Genomic DNA, 20,770 nt, shown 5'->3' with positions numbered 1-20,770 from the left:
TCAGAAATACACATTTATTTATTATGCACTGCCTTTTCAATTAAGAAAATAACCACAAAGCAGCTTCCAGCCTGGAATGAAAGAAAAACAACAAAACGTTATTTTGCATGGTATCTAGCCAAGTAGATCTGCTGCCTCAAGGATGTCTGCTAGCCCAATGGAAGTTCCTCTCCTCACATGCACCTTCCCCAAATCTGCTCTGGAGGGTTGTGAGAACCTCCAGAACAGATGTAAGGGGCACTTGAGGAGAAGAGAGGGAGGGCAAGTTCTGCTGCACCACCAAAAGACCTTGGATAAGTAGATCTCCACTCTAGTCAGTTGGAATGCTAAACCATGGTTTAGCATTACATAAAAAAGCAGGCACAAGCCTTGGACTCATGCCCTTCCTCTTCCTTTGAATTGAAATACTTGATTGTCACTTGTACAACTTGTATACAGTGAGATTACACAAGCAACCCCCCACTCAGCTCTTAGTCTTATTTCCCCTCATTTACTGACGCACACCCACCAAATCTGAAAGTCAGTTGCCTTGTTGTTATCTATTCATTCAGCAGCCTAACAGCCCACGGATAGAAGCAGTTCTTTACCATGTTGGTGCGACTAATCATGCCTGAGGGCAGGAGATCAAGAAAGTGCTGGCCAGAGTGTGAATCATTCCAGAGAATTTTCCTCACTCTCCTGAGGCAACGTTCTTCCGCTATTTCATCCAGCGGATTCACGGGACAGCCCATAATATCTTGTGCTGTATTCACCACCCTCTGTAGGTACTTCCTATCAGTTGATGTCAAATTAGCGTACCACACAGTGATGCAGTATGAAAGGACACTTTCTATTGTGGACCGGTAGAAGGAGATCATCAAATGTTGATTGACATCATTCTTTCACAATACTCTGAGGAGATGGAGTCTCTGTTGGGCTTTCTTAACCACCTGGGTTGTACTGATTTTCCAAGTAAGGTCTTCACTGAGATAAACTCCTAGGAATTTAAAGAAATTTGCAGTAGACATTAAAAAATATCTGAATCTGGTTTATTGCCCATAGCTCATCCACAACCCAGGAACGGAAATGAGGATCACATCATTTGTTTGAATAGGTTCCCGTTTATTAACTTTGCTAATGTAATGGAAAACAGTTGCTTACCACCTTTAGCGTATTCTCACCTTTGGACACACTAACTGATTTTTGTTTGCTCTTTGATATCTTTATGCACATAAAAGGAAGGGAAAGAGAAGCAGACCATTAAAAAAGCAGTGCTGCTGTGTTGAACTCTGAGGCAATGTATTTTCACTTCTCTAAACACCTATTTTTCACTTACTGACAACTTACTCTAATTGTATGATTTTGTACATAGTTATGTAAGTTTGTGATGGTTCCCCACCCCCCCTTTATTGTGAACTGTGGGAAGGGAAAAAATAGTTTTCTCTTAGTTTTTTCCCCTTTTTGTTTGTTATTGCTGTTACACAATTTTTTAAAAAGTTTAATAACATTATTTAATTGAAGAGAAAAAAAGTTTGAGTAGGAACAAAGTCTCTATAAAATAAAGAATCAATAAGGCACCAGGAGAGGCATCAGGAAAAAGCATTATTTAAAAAAACAACCACCTCAGTCTTTCTGTACGAAATATTCAATAACGCAGCAGCTGTTGAGGGAGCACTCTCAGATAAACCAAATGGTAGTACATATGAAACTCAGAATGAGATAGAGGCATTCCTAAAATTCTCAAAAGTTAAAATTTTGGCCAGTTTTATAACTAGTTTGAGTGTAGTTGTAAATAATGCAATAATAAAAGATGGCAACATTGCAAGATCGTTAACTGACAATTGCAAAATGTAAGAAAATTTAAGTAAGCATGCAATAGAACACCTACCATTCTCTTTAATATTCTTCAGTTCTCATTTTACTCTATGAAGAAAGGTTGCAGTGTTTGGAACATTATTGTTTAGAGAAAAGGCAAGTAAGAGGTGATATGATAGAAATTGAGAAAATTATGCATGGCAAGAAGAAAGCGGCTAGAGGAATATTTTTCTCCCTTTCTCATAATACTAGAATTCATGGAAATTGGGTGAAGCTGAATGTTGGAAGATTCAGTACAGGTCAAAAAGAAGTACTATCTTCACACAACACATAGTTAAACCACTCTGTGCTGGTTTGGTCAAACCCAGCACCTGCAGTCCTGTGTCGAGCTCTGGGCACCACAAATAAAGAAGGAGATTGACCAGCTAGAAAGTGGGCAGAGGAGGGCAAGCAAGATGATCAAGAGTCTGTAAACAAAGTCTTACGAAGAACGGTTGAAGGAGTTTGGTGTGTTTAGCCTGGAGAAGAGAAGACTGAGAGGTGGTATTATAGTCATCTTCAGATATCTCAAGGCCTGTCGCATGGAAGATGGAGCAAGCTTGTATTCTGCTCCTCAGAGGGTAGGACCCAAACCAATGGATTCAAATTACGAGAAAGGACATTCCTGCTAAACATCAGGGAGAACTTTTTGATGGTAAGAGCTGTAAGACAGTGGATCAGATTCCCTCGGAAGGTGGTTGGGTCTCCCTCGTTGGAGTTTTTTAAGCAGAGGGATTCTCTGTGATTCCTGCATTGCCATTGGGGATATTGGGCTCCCTTCCAACCTTACAATTCTACGATTTTATGAGTTGGCAGTAACATCAAAAAGTGGGGGGAGTGTTCTTGTGGTCAGGTCCAACTTGCACTCCCCACAGGCATCTAGTTGGCCACTGTGAGACAGGTTGCTGGATCTCACAGGCTCATATGTTCAAAATGCCACAACAAAAGGGATGGGGGAAAATGAGAAGGAAATAATTCAGCAGACTAACAGAGTTTAATTAATTATTCTGCCTACAAAAGTGTTCACACACTATTAGGTATCTTAACAACCAGTTTTACAAATGACATATCCCCAAATAACATGTCTTATTCCCTGTATTTTGGTTTCACAATGCTCTGCTCGGCATTGTGTTTTCTTTTGTTTTGACACTGCATTTCAGTTTGTGATGTCACACTTTGTTTTGAGATATCAAGTTGTTTTCCTACCACTGGCAAATTAGACCTTTAAAGAATCAAAACAAAACTTACAATGTTAAGCAGAACTTTTAAGTCCATGAATGTACTTAGGGCTAATTAAACTTATCAAGGGCTTCTTTAGCTGTAACAAGCATATGTAATCTGAAATACGGGCGTCTCCTCACTTACATTCCTGGGTACGGTGTGTATATCTGAAAACCCGTATACTGGGGAACACCATCTAAAAAGCCTGTAAATAACTTCTAAACCTCTAAAAACCCTCTTGAAAAACCCTCCAAACTTCCTTTCTCACACTCTTCACAGGCCTCAAAGGTTAGCACAAAGGCTTGTGAGGGTGCAGTTGCAAAGGCAGCTAGGCTTGCCAGTTGTTTTCTGGCTGTTTTCATGCTATTTTTGCAGTTTCCTGCTTTTTGGGGGGCTGTTTTTGCTATTTCCGTGCCTTTTTGCAGATTGAATCAATTTATTTAATTATTTCCCAGTGCCACACGTAAACGTGGTTGCACGCAAGTTAAGCGTGCATGTGTCAGGAGATGCGTGAAATTTAAGCCACCCTCTGGCCTTTGCAAGCCCCACCATTACAACCTTCTAAACATACCAAGTTGTAGAAGGCCTGTAGCTCAGCAGTTAGAGCATCTCCTTTGCATGCAGAATGCTCCAGATTCAATCTTCAACATCTCCAGGCAGAGCTGGGAGGGACCCCTGCCTGAAACCCTGATGAGACATTGCCACTCAGTGTGGTCAATACTGAGCTAAATGGACCAATATCCTGTCTCATCCTATGGCAGTTTCCTATTTTGTTATGTTCTCATAGAAGAAGCCATCTTCCCCATTATTGAGGTTCCTCTGGCTCTGTCAGTGGGGGAAAGGAGAAACTTAGTGCTACAGTTATAGCTATTATGGAACGCTGGGGAAACAAAATGTATATCTCAATATTTCTGGCTTCTGGCTTTCATTGCAGAGCTCTATGGAGGCAGGAAGAGGAAAAGGCTAATCTCCCGCAAGTTGCAGGGAGATTGGAATAGATGGAGAAATAGGCTCATGTCAGAGGATGGGTTTGGAGAAGGACAATACATTTCCTACTTCAGAAGGAAAGAGCCTGACTTATTCCAAACCAGTTCAAGGTGCACTGGGAAAAGTTTGTGGCATCTGTTGCGTCAAATACCAGGGATGTGCATGGAACTGTCTACATAAGAGGTTCATCTTTGCTGTCGCTTCTGATTTATGTTGGTTGCTGGACATGCAAATAGGTCTGAGGTGCTGTAATGGCCACAAAGGCACCTGAGAGCAGTGCTGTCATGACTAGGGCTTTTGAAGGAGCTTTCTGAATCTTTCTTTCTCTCTCTCCAGTGAAAGAACACTGATTCCAAACTACAATCTTTTACCTTTCATTACCTCTTCTTCTTCAAGTTGTTTCACGTTCATCTGTGCCAGCAAAGCAGATTAAAAAGTGCCAAGGAACAAGACTTACATTATTATGGAACAGTATTCATTGGTTCTAGGAATGGATGAATCTGTCACTTTCAGTTTCTCCCAGTTTTCCAATCTTAGGTTCAGCTCAGTTAGAATTTTAGTGTGACTTCTTTGTATAGAATTTTGCCTAATGTAGACATTTTTTGCAAAGTAATGTTCCCTGATATAATGCATTTCTGCATGCTATTTTAGAAATAACTTTTTCTGGCAGGAGAACTGCATTGCCACATTCAGAGACATGTGAAATTCAAAGGACGGCTTTGCTTCAATTTGTATGGGGAAGTGCAAATTAGTTAGGTTCACTTTTAAATGCAAACTGAATTAAATTTCTTCCCCTGTAGCTGGTACCCCATCCCAGCCCATTCCCATACTGGCTGAAGTTAATGGGAGTTGTCTGGAAGGCACTAGGTTGATGATCACAGTTATATAAGGTAATGGTTTTATTGCTGTTTAAGTGTTAGAGTAGATGCCAACAGTGATTTTTTTTATAAAAAAAAATCATAATCATAAATATCACATACCCATGGACAGCATGATGGCAACAAACAATAACAGTGTTAAGCTTTGTAGCAAAGTTCTAACAAAATGTCCCTGAGGCAGAAAACCACATTATTATTTTTGAACAAAATTGCTTCTAATCTTGGCAGCTGCAAGAGGACACAGAGCCACATTGTAGTTTACCTGCTTGGCTTTGTCGTTCGGCAGGCGCTCTCCTTTGAAGCAGATTGGCTGAAAATGTATTGTGTCTGAAGGCCTAGAAAGGAATAATTGTTTCTTCTTTGTGTTCAGTGGGCCAAAAAAGCCTTGTAATCCTGAATGTTCTCCAGTGACTGCTAAGTCTTGAATGGCTTCTTAGCAAAGTATCCCTTTTAAACAGTTCTACACATCATTTGAAATTAAAGATCAGTGGGAATGTCTTTCTGCACATCCAAGGGAAAAAGAAGTGGTTGTCTGTGTAATATATCAGGGAAGGGGGAGAAATCTACACTTGAAGTGATGCCAGATCAGCTTGAACATCTATGCTTATTTATTTATATTGTGCCTTTCCCTCCAGATCTGGGACTCGAGGTGGCTCGCAAAAAAATTAAACAAACACAGATAAAACACCCAAAGCTAAAACCATATAAAAGATAATATTTTTAACCTCATTACAATAAAAAACACCCTAATATTTTAAATCTAGTAAATAAATCTTCCGTCAGGCGTGGAGAGTCCTCCCCTCCCTTTGGTAACTTCAACAGATAAGAATTAATGAGCAGCTGATAGATTTATAGTCCTTTTATTACAGCGTCGCGGGTGGCACTGTGGGTTAAACCACAGAGCCTAGGACTTGCCAATCAGAAGGTCGGCGTTTTGAATCTCCACGACGGGGTGAGCTTTAATTCATTACATACATCTCAGATTCTTAACATTTATTATGTACAGTGGTGCCTCGCAAGACGAAATTAATTCATTCCACGAGTCTCTTTGTCTAGCGGTTTTTTCGTCTTGCAAAGCAACCCTATTAGCGGATTAGCGCTATTAGCGGTTTAGCGACTATTAGTGGCTATTAAAGGCTTAAGGGATTAGCGGATTAGCTGCTAAAAGGCTATTAGCGGTTTAGCGGATTAGAAAAAGGGGGTGGGGAGCGAAAAAAAATCTCAAGACTCGCAAGACATTTTCGTCTTGCGAAGCAAGCCCATAGAGAAATTTGTCCTGCGAAGCGCATTGAAAAACGGAAAACCCTTTCGTCTAGCGGGTTTTCCATCTTGCGAGGCATTCGTCTTGCGGGGCACCACTGTATTCCTTCCTCCCTCCCCTCCTAGGCTTCACCCAACTTCCGCTTCTGGTTTGTTTCTCCTTTCACCCACTTTGCTACCTCCTAACAGAAAAAGTTAATAACATAACATCAAATATAAAAGTGAAAGTAAATACACCATAATATTTCTCTATCTTCTAAACATTTTCTAATACTAATAGTGTGGATGTTTATTTAAATCCTGCCATCAAGTCTATCGACTTTCTTTGTTTCTGCAAGTATTTAGTGTATTTTTGGACTTTGCTGGAAGCCGCCCAGAGTGGCTGGGGTACAAATAAATTATTATTATTATTATTATTATTATTATTATTATTATTATTATAACGGCTCCAATTCTTTTTCAAAGTTGCTGTTGTCTTTGCCCCTTAGTCTGTCTGTCATTTTTGCCAGTTCTGCATAGTTCATCGACTTCTCTTGCCATTGTTCTTTAGTTGGTATTTCTCCAGTCTTCCAGATTTGTGCAATCTTGCTGCTGCGGCTCTTCCCCCTCCAGCTCTCCATCGCAGAGAAGCTGATCTGCCATGGAATGCATTCCCCAGTCCTCATCTTCAGACTATTCTACTAAAAACAATGCAGCACTATTAAAAGACCTTTCCTTAAAAGCAGTCATTTCCAAAAACCCTGCCTGAAGTTTGTGGCGTTTTGTTTCGAAATCCACATTAGGTATTCATGTTTCTTCTCATACGCCTAGTTCCAGGCCCATTAGGCATGGGTGCCTTTGCCTGGTAGCGCTGTGGCTCCATAAATTCTGGGCATCTCCTGCTAGAGATGGCTGCTGTTCTCTGTCTCACGGCCTGTTGACTTGTGGCTGCATAAGAAGATCAGAAACAGAGAAGGAGGCAGACTTTCTCTGCAGGGGATCCTTGTCTCTGCCAATTGGATCACCTGGGCATTCTCTGCAAAGCTTATATTTCAGAGCAGGTACGGCAATGGGTTGTGACATGTGATCTAAGCTGTCACTGTTGGTTTAGATGGCAAATGCTCTATGATACTGGAGGATAATTTAATGCAGGATGATGAACTAGTGAATTGATATTTGGCAGCAGAGTAGGAAAAGGAGACTGTCTTGCTCTGCTTTGGAGTTATTGCCTTAGGATCTTGGAAAGAAGAAAACTGAAATGAGGAAGCCATGCAATAAAAAGGGCTGTTCTTGGTTATTTGAAAAAAATAGTGTCTCAACCATTTTCTTTAGTGCCTGTTCTGGTACCAGAGGTGTGCATGTTTGTGCATTACATGAAATACCATCATTTCATTAGCCTGGCTCTAAGCCATTCAATTTAAAGACTTTCATAGATAGAGACTGCAGATGTGGGTGCATGTGGGTGCAATATTTCCAAATGTGCTTCCATGAGGGGGGGGGGAATCCTCCATAAATGTGCAAATATAGCATCTTTCTTTCTTTGGTGACCACTCCTAGCCAAGTAAGATTGCCTTCCATAAACACGGTTTTAACAGTGAGTCCGTAAGTGACTATGGAGGCCAATTCTGGATCCACACGTCCTTCCACAGTGGGGACATAGGTTTCCAGGTGGGAGCTGATCGTGGTGAGGGTTTGCCAAGTGTGCCTTCCTCTTAGCATGTTTCTCCCTTGCGTCCTGAGTTCTAGGGTCGTCAAAGCCCATGACACCTTTGGTAAATTCTGTTCTTCAATTGGAGCACTCGCAGGCAAGTGTTCTCCAATTGCTGGTGTTTAAATTACCTTTTTTTAGATTTGCCTTGAGACAGTCTTTAAACCTCTTTTGTTGACCACCAGCATTAGGCTTTCCATTTTTCAGTTCAGAATAGAGTAGTTGCTTTGGAAGACGATCATCAGGCATCCGCACAACATGACCAGTCCAACGAAGTTGATGTTGAAGAATCATTGCTTCAACACTGATGATCTTTGCTTCTTCTAGTACACTGGCGTTAGTTTTCCTGTCTTCCCAAGTGATGTGTAAAAAATCACTTGATGGAATATTTCAAGGAGTTGGAGATGGCATTTATAAGTGATCCATGTTTCACAAGCATACAGTAAGATTGGTAGCTTTGTAAACAAGCATTTTGGTTTCCCTGCGAATGTCCCGGTCCTCAATCAAACACTTCAATCAGGAGAAAGCAGCACTCACCAAGCTCAGGCGAGGCTGGATTTTGGCATCAATGTTGGCCCTTATGGAAGGATAGAGCAAACATAGCTTATCAAGGAGTGGACCAGGCTAATTCCTGCTGTGCTGCATTTCTCCATGCAAAGGAGCATTCTGAAACATCACATGCCTGCACACACAACACATTCTGAAGTGCAAGAGCCCAGAATTCTGCCAACCCCCTTTGCCATCACCATATATAAGCACTTCCTTTATAAGTGACTCAGAACATTGGCTTCTCTCACCCAAGATTGTCTACACTTATTGGCAGTGACTTTCCGGGGTTTTGTACAGCATCTACGAGTCTTTCCTAGCCCTGCTTGAAGATGCCAGGGACTGAACCTGGGACCTTCTGTAAGAAGAACATTTGCTCTTGCTGGCGCATGTCACATTCATTGTACCTCGTTGAGCTGCCCTTAGTTCTGGGCCAGTTGGAGCAGCACTGATCATAGTTGTTTTGCAGTTCCCAAGGGACCACATGCCCTCTTCATTACAAGTGCTCCAGGTCTATATGTCAAGAGTGATGAGGGCCCCAGTTCACTGCAGCTCTCATTGCAAGGCAGAGCTCCCCGCTGCGAATGGAAGGTACGGTAGCATACAAGCATACAAGAGTTCGATGAAGAGCAGCAGGAGGTAGTCATTAGTGGTTTGGGTCAGAAAGTCAGTTGTCCAATTTTATAAATAAATGCAATTGCAGTTAGAGGAATGCAAGAGCTCTGTGGCACAGCCTGAATGATCCTGTTCCATTGCGTGGCCTCAGAGGTATGGTAAGCAAATATGGGATGTTTATTAAAAGGAGCTTCTCAAAAGGACTGGGCATTTTCATATTGAATATTAATACACAACAGCTCAGAGAGTATAGCAAGCAGTAGATTTAGCCCACTTTATTAGTGCAAACACAGCATATTACATTTTACACATGAGGGACAGATGCATGCTCTATTGTATTTCCCCTCTTCTTAATTAGCCAGTGTTAATAAGCTTCTACTGACATTTTACTTCTTTCCCTGCTTATTAGATTCTTGCTAGGCTTGAAATCATCCCTACAGGCAAACAAAATAAGATAAGAGAGGGGTGGAAAGGTGCATTTGAATGCTGGAATGCTCTGAAGCAGACAGGATGTGATTCCTCCCCCCCCCCCCAAAGATAAGCTCTGTTGAATTTGATTGAGTTTAATGGGAGACTTCATCCTGTGCTCAAGGAGCCAGAAGCAAACCACAGTTCCCAGATATCCTTCTGCTGGGAATTTCCTGTTGGGAAGACTTTAAGGACAGAGGTTGCCAATCTTTTGTGGGCACATTTGGATTTTTGAATGAGTGCTCTGGGTGTTGCCCCCCCCCATCGCTTCTTACCCCAATTTCCTGGATCTGCCCCAACCCCCGGAGACAGGAAGAGAAAGTGCACACACATTTTGCACCCCCAAATTTATTCTTTGGAAAAGGCACTCCTCTGAATTTTTCACTACAGTGCTCCCATCAAACAAATGTACATGTTGGAGAAACATGCACACACACGTGTGTGTGTGTGTGTGTGTGTGTGTGTGTAAAGTCACACATAATGTTTGGAGAAATTGTGCATGAAATATATGCATTAGTAAAAACTGCATTCAGAAAGGTGTTTTCTATGAGAAACTTACACTAAAATGCTAATAAATTTTCATGAGGATTTTTTTGGGGGGTGGAAATTGCTGAGGAAATGGAGAACTGGATTTAAAATGGGGGGTGGGTGGGTGAGAAATTGAGAAAAACAGATTTGCCTATGCCTCCCTGGACTTGGGAAGCCTTCTCTCAAACTGATTTTGAACTTTCTTCATAGTTTGGTTTGAGGAACGGGAGGCAGATGATAAGGAAGCTTTCAGAATAGCTGGATCATTTTAGTTGAGAAATTCTCCCCTCAGATGGGCAAAGGTTCCAATGCTATCTGAGGTCCCGAACGGAAGGACTCCCTATGAAGTGCTGGGGGTACATTTTTTACAGGTCTCAGATGTTTCTCTTAAAGCAAGATTTTGCGGTGAAAGTTGAGGTTTCTGCTAAGGAGAAATGTCTGAGGATTTTTGCAAGGAGCCCAAAGAATCCCTCATTATAGCTGGGAGGCAAATAAGGCAACCACTCTGCTGAAAATAAGCAGATCTGGATCTGTGCATGGAACTGTGTTTAGGGATGGGGTGGGATTTTATTCAGTTCAAATTTAAAGTTGAATTCGCCCAATTTTCGCTTTGTGAAATGCTATGCGAACCAAAACAGCCATCCTCCAAAATTCACATTTCTCTGAATTTTGCAATGCAGTTCTCCTGCCAGATATTCATATGAATATATATGCTAATGAAAGCAACACATAAAAGGCGCAATATTAGAGAAAACCGCTCAGCAAAAATCTGTATATTAGGAGAAATTGCACAAAAGTGTGTATATTCGGAGAAATTCACTCTAGAGTTCTGATGAATTTTCACGAGGACTATAAATACACTATGGTGGCCATGTGGATAAATGAACTTAGGACTGGACAAATGAAAAGCTGAGACAAACTGGATCTGACATATTTGTTCATCCCTAGGGTTGACCCCATGGAAACCATGTGTATATTCCGTTGGACTCCACTATAGAAGAAAGGTGGGATAAAAAATATAAGAAACCATTTTAAAACAAAGTAAATAACACCAGTGATTCATTGTGCCATTCGGTATTTTATCTAATAGGCATATACAGTTTTTTATCCAACAAATATTGCTGAAGGGGAACCAAGATGAGGTGGATCAATAAATATTTCTAAAAGGGAATGAAGATGAGGTTGATCAAATGTTAGACTGGGTGAATGCTTAAAGAAATAAATAACTAAGCAGACACATTCACCACACACAGAGATCCTGCCAATAATTCCTGTTATCTGAAAATGTCAAGCATTATTTTCCTAGCTGCCTGACAAGGGAAATCCCATTTTACAAAGAAAATATTACTGATATTTTCCGCAGTGGGAGGGTGGGTGGAGAAGAGGAGGAGATGTTTTCTTTTCACTTCAGTTCCACTCATCTCTGGCCATGTATTATTGATTGGGAGCCCTCTTTGGATTATCGCCATGCCTCTTGCTCACTTACTAAACCGTAAATATTCACCCATGCATTCCTGCAGACAATTTGTTTCTTTGCAGGAGGTTATGTGGAGTGGGCAAATATATACGTGCGAGAGAGGCTGCCTGGAAAGCGGTCTAGTGGAGATCTGTGCCCTCGAGCTCGCTTAAAATAAACACATCGCAGCTCACTTCTGGGAAGGATAGCTGTGCTTCTTTTCAGCTCGATTTATATGGAAAGGCGCCCAGGTCCACTGTTTCTATGGTGGCAATACAAAAACCATTAACTCCAATATATATTGCTTTGTAAAAATGTTCATGCTGCAAAGTTGTGCTTGGTTGTTGGCAACAGATGGGAGAACAACATGCTTACCTTGATCCTCCAGGTTTACTAACTGCAGCAAACAATATCTTGTACTGAGAATGTGGCCAGGGGGTGTCAGAGACTGGGCAGAAGAGGAATGGTGGAGACCGCCTCCCCAGCCTGACCCTTCCAGAGAGGGAGACAGTTCAGAATTACAACAGGGGTCTGAGGGAGATCACAGCTCAGATGCAGATGAGGGGGAAAGCTGAGAAATAATGGGAGAGGAGGAGGAAGAGGAAGAAGCGGCTGAGGGGCAACAGCTGACAGACACAGTGTCTTTCCAGAACCTCCCCTCTCCCAGAACCTGGCAAGCATCAAAAGTAGGAGAGCAAAGAGCTCAAAGGCAAGAGGGGTGGAGACTCACTCGGAGCAACGCCGTTATTCCAAGAGCCTCTCTCTGTGAATATTGAATAAAAAGCAGTTGGTAAGAACTTTTCCTTGTCATATCCATCCCTGGCAAACTGCCGTAGGGGTTGGATCCTCTTCCACCTGACAGGGGGAGATAAAATCCTCTGCTGCAGGGGTAGTCAACGTGGCAACCTCAGAAAATCTTTGGACTCCAACTCCCATCGGCCAAAGACAGAATGGTGGATGGGCAGGGATGGGGAGAGCTGCAGTTCAGTATCTCCTGGAGGGCAACACATTGGTGACCCCATTCTACCAATTATTTTCCCAGTCTGAGATTCTTACAGAGGAAATGAGAGACTTCTGACAGCCCTATGACATTTTAAGTCCTCTCCACAAAGCCTTTCCTTGTAGTGTATACCTCCCCGACTCCAAAGGAGATGTCTGGTCAATTAGAAAACAAAACTCAACTAGGGATTTTATTCAGACATCCTTCCAAACCATGGTTTGCACTAACCAAAGTCAATATCATGGCTTTAGCTTCCAAATATTTATATTGTGCTCTCTCTTTTAGTGCTTGAAGTCCTTCACATAGAACTGATTATTTCAGTAATCCTTAAAACCACTCTGATTTTATTAGTAATTAGTAATTAGTAATTTTATTATTTATACCCCAGCCATCAGGCTGGATTTCCACAAAAGTAACCAACGAATATAATGAGTAAATAAAAATAGATCTAAAACATTTTTGTATCTGTTACTTGTCTGGAGAACTGCATTGCAAAATTCAGAAAAGTGCAAATTTTGAGGGACGGCTGTGTTTTGGTTTGTGTGTTGATTCAGAAAGTGCAAATTAGGTGGGTTTGCCTTTATATGTGAATTGAATAAAATTTCTACCCCATTCCTTTTTTACAGCACCAGAATCTGGATTTGAGTGTAGGTCTCAGTGTTCAGAGGGTCTTGGCCACAGCACGTTGAGTTTTCCTCTCCTTCTCCTTTAGCCCATCCTGTGCTTTAAATGTCAGTAAGAAAGGGGAGGGGAATCAATACAATTTGCAGGATGTCTCCCACTGTGCTTGCAGTTTATTAAGCGAAAGTCAAGCTCACTGGTGGAAAACAGTGGTTCAGTCACTTTCAGCAAGCTTTTCTTTCTCTAGTTCTTGCTGTGGCTTTAATAATTACTCATTTTCATCTCCTTCTCTTCTCTCAAGTAGGGGAAAAAATGGTTGCATAAGTCTTTTGATTCCATTTTTAGCCTTCATTACTTTTCACTCTAACTTTGGAGGATCCTCGAAGGCACCTTACAAATTATAAATGAAAAATCAGGATTTGAATCTCCTTCCTCTTAAGGATGCTTGAAGAATTTCTTCAGTTCATATTCCAATATGAACTGCCTAGTCCGACTGCCCTGGACTAATATTTATCTATTTACTAAAATGTATACATGGCTAGATTGTTAAAAAAAGCCCAAAAGTCATTTACAAAGAGAATAAAACAATATTTTTTTCCATTAAGAACAGTTAAAAAAAACACCTATTGAATACATTCAAAAAATCAGCAATAAACTAAAAATAGATAGGAGGACCAAAGAGGTTTTTTGCCCCACAGAATGTGCATTTTTCCAAATTGTGGCAGGGCTTCACTTCAAACCTCCTGAGCTGGTTCGAGGACTGCTTTTTAATTCACACACTCCCCACTTAGACCCCCCCCGGGCACATCTTCAAAATGGGGTCAGAAATGTCCCTTGTTGGAAGCCATTTTTATTTTATTTATAGTGGCTAATGTCCAATGCTGTTCCTTCTCAGAGTAGAGAAGGAGTAGAGAAGAAGTTAATGGCCATGACTAACTTAGGTTAATCAATTCAATGGGGCTACTTTGAGTAGAACTTATTTGGATATGTATGTATGTAGTACCTCTGGTGGTGGAAACATTGTTCTCCTTCTGGAGTAGTTTGTCCAACTTTGGTCCCCACCCTCCACTCAACTCTCACCTGTGGCTCCTAGAAAAAGGTGGGATTTAAATGCAGTAAACACACACACTCACATTTCCAGGAGGAAGGATTCAGAAAACCAAATCCCTAGAATGACATAAACAAATGAAGAGAATATGCAAACTCATTGCATATCCGGCACTAAAACTAGACAGCTGCAGCCTTCAAGGTGCTCCCAATTAATGCTTTGAAGAAGACGCTTGGTTGTTTGTGGTTATGATTAAACTTTACAATTAGGGCCCTGCTTAAATGCATATTGCTTGATTTAATTAGAGCGATTACAAAATGCTTAGCTCAAGAACAAGGGTATTAATCACTTTCTTTTCTCTTCATGCCAAGCTGAGGGGAAAGAAAACAAACTCAGAAAGGTTATGCGCAAAGCTCGCTTGGGAAAGTTAAACACAGGGGAAGTTCTCAAAACACCCTCTTGACAAACTGTGATCTACGCAGCTAATACTGTACAGAGAAGTGGGATTCTCAGCTTCAGTGGGTGGGCCCAACTCTCAGCATTTTAAGGGAAGGAGAAAACGTTTCCATATTCACTTTGCTCTCCATCGTGGATAACTCTATACACCTCTATCATGTCCTATGTTACTTGCTGCTTCTCTAAATGAAGAAAAACCAAATGTTGTAAACTTTCCTCACGGGGGATTGCTCCAGGCTTTTGCTCATTTTGGTTCATCTTCTCTGAAATCTTTCCATCTCTAAAATAAACTTTTTAAGGGGTGGTTGCACACGGGTGAACCTGCCTGTTTTTGTTTCTCTCATACCCTGATTTTTCCAATCGTAATTTCACTTCTCCACATTTCCATACTGGTTTGCCATTTATTTATTTACCAAAAAGAGTCCTTGCAAAAATGCTTCAACCTTTCAGTGTGAATTTCTCCCAATATACATATTTGTGTAGGTTCGAATGTCTCTCCCATTTCTCTCCTCAGCTCCTGCTGGCTTCCTTACTTGAAATAAGTTTAAAAGCTCCTGTGCCACCTTTTTATTTTAAGCACCAGCAGTCTGGCTTCATCCCGGTCCAAATGGAACCTATCCTTTTTGTACAGGTCTGGCTTGTCCGAAAACATTCCCCAGAACCTAAAAGGTTGTTGAAATATCTCCCCTGCCCCTCCGCGTCTTTCCCTACAAACAAGGTAGAAAATTGCAAGAGGCCATTTGCACGCAGTAAATTCATGCAAGCGAGTTTCGGCAGAGGGAAGAAATGCTGAAACAAAGCCTGATCAGGACCTGCCTTGTTGATCAATCCAGTTTGATCCCAATGAAAGAAGTGAATCTACTTTAAAAGTCTGGGGATTTTGCCTCATCCCAAATATGTGTGGTGAAGTGCACAGTCTAGTCCTCTTTTGCATTGCCTTCTCGAATCGGCAACATGATTACTCAAGAAGTCGCTCCAGTCTTGTCAGTTCCGGTGAGAAGAGCACATAAGTCATGGCCTTTGTCAATAAATATGTGACAGCTGGATTGCTTTAGTCTTGGCAAGTCAGAGTCTCAGTGGTGTTCATGCTGTGCCCTAACAAATTGTAATGACCTTGTAGAGTCAAGGGAATCCCTAAGCTCCTTTGCTCTGCTCCTCCAACCCCCACAGTGGAGAGGATACAAATACAGAGATGCCTTGTTAATCCGAGTTGCATCAGAACAATATTGCCAGAGTGGAAGCATGAATGAAAGGGCCACATCAGTGGAATGTGTGTGATATTTTGCCCCACAACATTGCTAAGAGGCTGTTGTTGTTTTTAAGGCAATATTTGATTATCATTTATGTTCAGATTTTAATAACGTTCATCCCATCTCTCCAGTCTGTCTTCAGACAATATATTCGAACTCCCAACAGAGCGTTCCAAACCCAAGATCAACTGGGATGAGAGTTTGGATTTGGGACTCAGCTGGCATAAACTCCTCACCCCAACCGAGACAGAGTTGCACTGGTGTAAGCCTCTTTCAGAAGAATTTAAGCCACTGTAATTGTCAGGCTTCAGGGAATCAGCTTCCTCACCCCCTTGGCAGTAGATAAGCAGGACAAAGGAAAAGGAGTCTTCTTACCAGTTAGAAACTTTAATAAGAGAACAAAGAACACACCTTCTAGAAATGGTGGTGTTCCCAGTTAAGTTCCCTCCCTCCTCCATCCCTATTAAACTACGTCACTCCTACGTCTTGTAATATGAGCTTGTAAACTCTGCACTTTCTGTTCTGACACTTTCTGAGCACTCCATGACTTTGGCAAAGGGGGGTGGATACTACCCAGAGACTGTGAATCTGTTAACTCTCTCTCTTCCAGTGTTTCTTCTCCTAGCTGTTCCCCACCCAGTATTTCCCAGCTTCTGCCTTCTGAACTATGCCCCTCTGCAAACCACTGTTCCAAATCTATACTGTCCTCCTGCTCCTGGGAAGATTCAGGCTCAGGAGGAGCGGGGGGCTCCCACCATTCTTCCTCAGTGCAGCCCTCCTCAGCACGGGCCCTGACAGTAATAAGGTAAAGGTAAAGGTACCCCTGCCCGTACGGGCCAGTCGTGTCCGACTCTGGGGTTGCGTGCTTATCTCGCTCTAGAGGCCGTGAGCCGGAGCCATCTGAAGACACTTCCGGGTCATGTGGCCAGCCTGATGAAGCTGCAGCTGGCGAGCCAGCACCAGCGCAGCACACAGAAACGCCGTTTACCTTCCCGCTATAAAGCGGTCCCTATTTATCTACTTGCACTTCAGAGCGCTTTCGAACTGCTAGGTAGGCAGGAGCTGGAACCGAACGACGGGAGCTCACCCCACCGCGGGGATTCGAACCGCCCACCATATGATCGGCAAGTCCTAGGCGCTGAGGTTTTACGCACAGTGCCACCCGTGCCCTTATCCCTGACAGTAATCCACTCCGCAAAAGGGGAGTTCTGGGGGAAGTGGCCTGGGGAAGATATTTGCACCTGTTCCAATCCCTTCTCAGCTCAGCCCTGTGACAGGGTCCAATCCGTAAAACTTACCTGCTGACTCAGCCACCAGTAGCCCCTCTCTGAGGCTCCTGAATGCAGTTTGGAACAGTGGTAACTTACACTGGACTTCATATTGTTGTGAAGTTGTGCTGGCTTCATATTGTTATATTTGCTCTGCAAAGCTGTTACTGCAAACTAAAACATTCCCCCTGAATACTGATGAGTGACACATTCCTATCTGTAGGACCCACTGATTTCAGTGGTGCTGGCTCTCAGGTAGCTGGGTATAGGCTGTGCAGAGCAAGCTGATGTCAATGTTTATGATGGTAGAAGAACCAGAGGGAAAGTAGCTGGAGAGAACGTTGACACCCAGAAGTAAAATTATGTTTTTAATTCCACCACTTGCCAAAGATAGTTGTACTTCCAAGAAATATGATGCTTTTAATACATACAAGACAACATAAGAGAAAAGGATGTCAAGGATATAAAATGCTCCTTATTAACCCACTCACTTAAATCTTTTATGTTTTATGTTAAGAAAACAAGAGATTTAGAGCAGAGCATTCAGGAAGTCACATGGCGGCTAAACTACTTCCATGAGACCTGCAAAATATACACCCCTCAATAAATTCAGATGTACATTTCTGTATGTAGATCACATAAATGGGTCATCTTAGGACAGCTGTATTATAATACGCCATTCTTTTCAAACCTTAAACGCTTAGCACAGGGACACAGAAAAGGCATAACATTTTATGCCACTCAAGATAATAAAACAATTCCAAGTGGTTTACGTAGAGGCAATAAAAGTACAACAGTTCCCAAGTGATGTGAGTTACCCATTACTGTACCCCTTGAAAGAGGCACAATTCAGGCATCATTTCATCAGTAGGGAATAATTCACTTCCTTTGTTCTTCTCATTACTACACGGGTTCACTCAGTCATGTATTGGAATACTCTTGAATTCTGCCTTAACTCGGAGAATGTCTTGACATAACTCTGGAACTTGTAGATGCACCGTTTGCTACATTTTTCAGTTCATTACACTCATTCACACCTCACTCTACATTACATTGTTAAGAATCTGCCACAAAAAAATGCAACCCAAATGTTTGTATGACGGTACAAGCAGTGTGACTGCTTGTACCATACATTCGTTGCCTCCCAAGTTCATAGCTCTTTTTATTTCTATTGTTCTCTGTCTCCTTGCTTTCCTTTCACTTCCTCCCATTCTATGACATCACAGCAGCCTAGCCAATGACCTTCAAACACAGAAAACAGGGGGGAAACTGGAAATCTAATGGTAAAATACTGATGCAGAAATCCTTGTAATGCTAATATATTATGATCCAGGTTATGGTTTCTTTGAAGGAAGCAATCACCTAAATCTATGATGCTAAGAGCTTCAAATTTCATTGCCCTCACTGTTAGCAGCATTGGCACACAAATGAGCCCAAGGGACTTTCTCCACTGCAAAATCCATCTGGCAGAAGTTTAGGAAATCAATAAAATAGTACCCCTGCCTTCTAAATTTTACTAAAAAGTGAGTAAGACTAGTTGTAGGTGCTGCCACATACTGGGATAATCTTGTTTACTTAATGTGGCAATTAGTCTAAGCAAAGGAAAAGAAATCAACTCCTCCCCACCCCCTAAAAATCTGCTTTAATGCACAGCACAGGCAAGTGACATGTGATGAAATTATATTTCTTGGGGATAGGTGTAATCAATCTGATTACTGTTGTGTGCATTAGTTCTCGTAGGCTTTAACATATAGTTAACATTTATAATTTAAAATCACCCAGTTTGATTTTAATTACATTTGCATTTATAGTCTCCCCTGTCATGAAGATTCCCTCTAGCTTGTACCATAAGAAGGATAGAAAACCTCTGCTAGGACCATCAATTTAATTTCCCGCCCCCCTCCATAGTAACCAACCAGATGGGAAGGGGGATTACTGGTTTGCTTTGTTCTTATTTTTACTATGTATTTTATGTTCCTTGACCTCCCCGTCTGATTCCTCGGGTGATGCAAATGGAAGGTGCAGAATGGACCTGATGTCCATTCCTCTGCATTGCTGGACATGTCCAGAGCTCATGCTGGAGTCAGGAGGCCCCTTAAGGCCCCTCTTGAGAAGACAGCACTGGATCTTATTTAGAAGAGTCCTTTAATCACTCTTTCTGTCGAAGCTGGGCTGTGTCAGATTCAGCAAAGCATCCCACTAACCAGCAGTAAATGAGAAATTATCTGCATCAGAGTTTATGTTGTGACAGAGCCTAGTTTACTCATTTAGGGAGCAGTCTAGTGTACAATTAAGCAGGCTGACTTCCTGTTAGTTTCATGGAGTGGGATCTGAGCATCCTTTTTGTGTACTACATGGTGTCTTTAGCATGAAGGAAGATTTTCAGCTGAATTCTACAGTCGGCTGCTATTATTGGCTTTCTTGGGCTATGTCACTCTATAAACTATTGGCCTTCGTTCTAAAGAAATGTGCATGCATTCCAATCCCATTAAACATGGCGGAGCTGAAGCACACAACTAATTACATGGTTATTCATCTCAGTAGGTGGGAGAGCAAAGATGTTCATAAGCCTGAGGCTCTTGCAATTTGAAGGCACAAATTAAAGAAAGCTGTGATTTAATATTATGCTGCCGATTCGCAGTGAGATCCTCGGCATGCATGTTGAGAAATACCATTGAGTTAAATATGATTCCCTCCACAGTGAGTGTGCTTTGGATTAGAGTCCAACATAATTCTATGCATATGACCCAGAAGTAAGTCCCACTGATAAACATGCATTTACTCTTAAGTCAGTTTGCAGTTTGGGACGCGGGTGGCGCTGTGGGTTAAACCACAGAGCCTAGGACTTACCGATCAAAACACCGGTGGTTTGAATCCCTGCGACGGGGTGAGCTCCCGTTGCTCGGTCCCTGCGCCTGCCAACCTAGCAGTTCAAAAGCACGTCAAAGTGCAAGTAGATAAATAGGTACCGCTCCGGCGGGAAGGTAAACAGCGTTTCCGTGCACTGCTCTGGTTGACCAGAAGTGGCTTGATCATGCTGGCCACATGACCCGGAAGCTGTATACCAGCTCCCTCAGCCAATACAGTGAGATGAGCATTGCAACCCCAGAGTCGGCCACGACTGGACCCAATGGTCAGGGGTCCCTTTACCTTACAGTTTGCAGAAGATCACCCAGTAGACTGATCTTTACTGATCAAATGTAAGTTGGGGAGCCTGTGGCCCTCTAGATTGGGGTGGGAAACTTTTCCAGTCTCAGAGCTTCATTCTCTCATGGGGGATATTCCAAAGCGGCTTCATGACAGTCATGGGTGGTGCCAGAGGCAAAAGTGGATGGAGCAACCATGTATAGCTTAATGTGAGTCAACACTGTGATGCAGCAGCAAAGGGAAGCTGGTGCTATTCCTGGCTGCATCAACAGAAGTACAGTGTTCAGATCAATGGAAGTCATAGTACCACTCTATTCTGCCTTAGGCAGACCACACTTGGAATACTGTGTCCATTTAATTTAAGAAGGATATTGACAAGCTGGAGCATGTGCAAAGGAAGGCAACCAAGATGATCAAGCGCCTGGAAACCAAGCCTTATGAGGAACGGTTGAGGCAGTTGGGTATGTTTTCCCACCAGGTCAATGACTCCCATTTTTTGCG

The 20,770-nt window shown here is 42.2% G+C and overlaps 1 protein-coding gene across 3 annotated transcripts in view; it reads left to right on the top strand.

Moving 5' to 3' along the window:
- Window positions 1-20,770, top strand: part of DCC (DCC netrin 1 receptor) — a gene marked incomplete at its 5' end in the record, with an annotated part of 926,289 nt that overhangs the window by 514,197 nt on the left and 391,322 nt on the right. The gene's annotated exons all lie outside the window — the stretch shown is intronic.

The sequence above is a fragment of the Podarcis tiliguerta genome (assembly GCF_965153285.1).
Source record: "Podarcis tiliguerta genome assembly, chromosome: 11".
In the NCBI taxonomy this organism is placed as follows: Eukaryota; Metazoa; Chordata; class Lepidosauria; order Squamata; family Lacertidae; genus Podarcis; species Podarcis tiliguerta.
The sequence above is the reverse complement of the archived record's forward strand: the minus strand, read 5'-3'. Positions and strand labels throughout refer to the sequence as shown.